This window comes from Etheostoma spectabile, unplaced genomic scaffold (assembly GCF_008692095.1).
Source record: "Etheostoma spectabile isolate EspeVRDwgs_2016 unplaced genomic scaffold, UIUC_Espe_1.0 scaffold270, whole genome shotgun sequence".
Lineage (NCBI taxonomy): Eukaryota > Metazoa > Chordata > Actinopteri > Perciformes > Percidae > Etheostoma > Etheostoma spectabile.
Genome location: NW_022605574.1, coordinates 277348 through 280551, shown reverse-complemented (window position 1 = coordinate 280551; position 3204 = coordinate 277348). Strand labels below are relative to the sequence as shown.

Below are 3204 nucleotides of genomic sequence, written 5' to 3'. Positions count from 1 at the left end.
TCTTCACCTTCGGGACCCTCTCGGGTCCCTCGGGTCAAACTGACCTGGGACTTATTTGGGGTTTCAAAAACAATTCTGAAATAAAATTTTACTTCGTAATCTATTAACAAATATTATCTTTATCTCAATTTCTAACAGCTGAGATAACATCTATGTTTAGGGAATGCATCAGTCTCTACTAGCACACTATTAAACATGGAAGTGGAGTTAGTTTTTAGTCATAAGGTTATAATTCATGTTAAAAATCCACTATGGAAACAACATAAGTGGTCATATCCAGAATAATGTTCTGAATTGAGTCAGGAATACATGTTTATCACAGGAAATATTGCAAGGTTGTTGATTTTCACTTGAACTTGTAACTGTTTTCTTCTTGTAAAAAATTGAAATGGGTCAATTTGACCCGAATACCTTACAAGGGTTAAGCAGGAATCAGCAGGTAAAGAAAGTGAATGAATGTTCTACGAGACTGAAGTTCCTCATCTTGGTTCCAGTTGGACTTCCTCCATTTTAATGTGCAGCTTTGGGCTGCCGGTGCTTAGGTGACGTGTTATGTTATGTTGCTGATGTGAGAACATGTGCTGACGCTGTGTGGTGACAGCAGGGCTGCAGTGCACAGGTCTGCTCTCCTCTCCAGAGACCTCTCCCAGTAACAGCTCTGCAGGCCGCTGCTTCTCCAACCCCAGCTACCACACCCTGGGGCCCTGCACCTACACCGCGCACTACGCCAAGCCCGACAAGGGACTCTCTGCCAAGGTGGGTCCAGGTCTAGTACTCAGCATGAGCTGAGAAATATTCTGCTGAATGCTGCAGTCGTGATTCTGCTGCAACATGGTTTATGAAGAGGCATTTAATTTTTCAGAGTATGTAAGAGATATTCTGTATAAAACAAAATGTTTGCCCTTGCCCAGAGGTTTAAAAAAATCGGCACTTTATGTAGTTTATGTTTTTTCATAATAATTATCATAATTAAAGTCAGTGTAAAATAAACTCTTAACTGGATCATGTGTTACAACCGTAAGTGTAAAGAAAACTTCTGACCAATCGACTGTTCGATAAACCTCTCCCCCGAACTGCGGTTGTCCAATCATAGCTTAGCAACCGTAACTAGGCACAGCAGGCCTGTCAAGCCGTCCGAGGGGCTGTAGTTGAGCCGATGTGCAGCATTGATAAGACTTCCCCGGGTGCGGTGTCCAAGGACTTCATTTTGTGACTTTAATCCTGGAATCTCAGGGGCTTTTTTCTCGAAAAATGACATGTCTCCCCCCTCTTTCTCCCCTTGGGGGAAAAAATCTTAGTAAGTAAATTAATAATTTTTAATAATTTAAATAAAACTAATTTTCTCTTCCTTAAAGGACAAATCCGGGGCTAAATGAACATTGGGGTTAATAACGCGTGTACCGAGTCCTCCGTTCTCTGGGATATGTTTTCATGCTAATCGAATGTCACCGGTTTTAGCGCAAACCGCTAATTAGCTTATTGCGCTAGTCGTCGGGGCACGGGTAAAGTAAAAGAAATCGCTGTTTCTATACAACTAACAAGACTCAAACAAGAAACTTTTTCCCTATATGGCGCCTGCCTGTATACGTGAACGATACTGTCTTTCTAAACGATCTTTTAAATAAACTGTCTGTACACTTACAAAGCTTCGCTTCACATGTAGGGACCCTCATTATGCTACTGTGGAAGTGTGGTGCTATTTTGAGCCTAAAATCCATCAATCAATCAATCAATCAATATTTATTTATACTCTAAAGTGCTTTACAACAAGCTGAGTTAAACAACATATCGTACAATAAAAAGAAAGAAACATAGAAAACGGGAAAATCAGAACAAAACAAGAGGAGGAAATTGTCAAACAACTACTGCAAATAGGTTTTAAGTTTACACCTAAAAAGAGCTACATCTGTAATAATGCAAATATCAGGGGGGGGGGGACTTGTTCCAGAGTCTCGGGGCAGCAACAGCTAAAGCCTGACCTGAAGGGCATTTCTTCACCAGTGTCATAATGTTTCTCATGTGTTCTCACTCCTTGTGTTTTCCAGAGGAAGTTAAAGAAGCGACAGAGGAACAGTGCTCCGGAGTGGGGGGCCTACTGCAACCTCAGCGAGCTGGGTCAGTCCCACCTAGTGGTTATCTGTTGTCTCTGCGTCCTCAGCCAGTTACACTTCACCCTAACTCCCACCGGGCGGGTGTGCGCCGTGTAGGAGCGGGGCCGCAGCCAAGACAATGATTAATGATCCGGCCGCTTACACGGTCCATCCATTATAGTTTTATTCAGACACATTTGAAATAAACACTTCGTACAAGTGTAAAATGTACAGTTCAAAAGAAGAAGAGCTCTCAGATCGAAGGAAGTGGAGCGGTTAGAGCATCCGGTCGATTATCAAAATAAAAAACTTCAACACATCACATCCCACTATTTTAACAAACGCGCGATAAGATGGAGGAGGGATGGAGAGAGATAGATAGATAGATAGAAGATAGATAGAATGGAGATATAGATAGATAAATAATAGATATGGAGTAGATAGATAGATAGATAGATAGATAGATAGATAGATAAGAGATGATAGATATGCTAAGATAGATTAATAGATAGTTGAGATAGATAGATAGATAGATAGATATAGATAGATAGATAGATAGGAGATAGATATGGAGATAGAAGATAGGAGATAGATAGACATAAAGATGGAGATAGATAGATATAGATAGATAGAGAGGATAGATAGTAGATAGATAGATAGATAGATAGTAGATAGATAGATAGTATAGATAGATAGATAGGGAGATAGATAGATAGATAGATATGAGATAGATAGATAGTAGATAGGGAGATAGATAGGATAGATGATGATATGGAGATTAGATAGATAGATATGGAGATAGATAGATAGAGATAGATAGATAGATAGGAGAGATAGATAGATAGTAGATAGATAGATGATAGATAATAGAGATAGATAAGATAGATAGATAGATAGATAGAAGGATAGATAGGATAGCTATGGCGATAGACTAGATAGCATAGATAGATGATAGTAGAGAGATAGTAGATAGATAGATAGATGGATATTTATTGACCCAAGAAAAATGGGAAATTACGGTGTTACAGCAGCACACGTACATCAGTCAACACAACACAGAATATAAATATTAATGAGATACTAGGATAAAATATACATACATACAATATACATG

General features: G+C 39.3%; 1 protein-coding gene across 1 annotated transcript in view; it reads left to right on the top strand.

Annotated features, from left to right (window-relative positions):
• Positions 1 to 407: 407 nt before the first annotated feature.
• Positions 408 to 3204, top strand: part of LOC116685793 (multiple epidermal growth factor-like domains protein 11) — a gene marked incomplete at its 3' end in the record, with an annotated part of 8043 nt that continues 5246 nt past the window's right edge. The window contains 2 exon segments of the mRNA XM_032510733.1: positions 408 to 756; positions 2046 to 2115.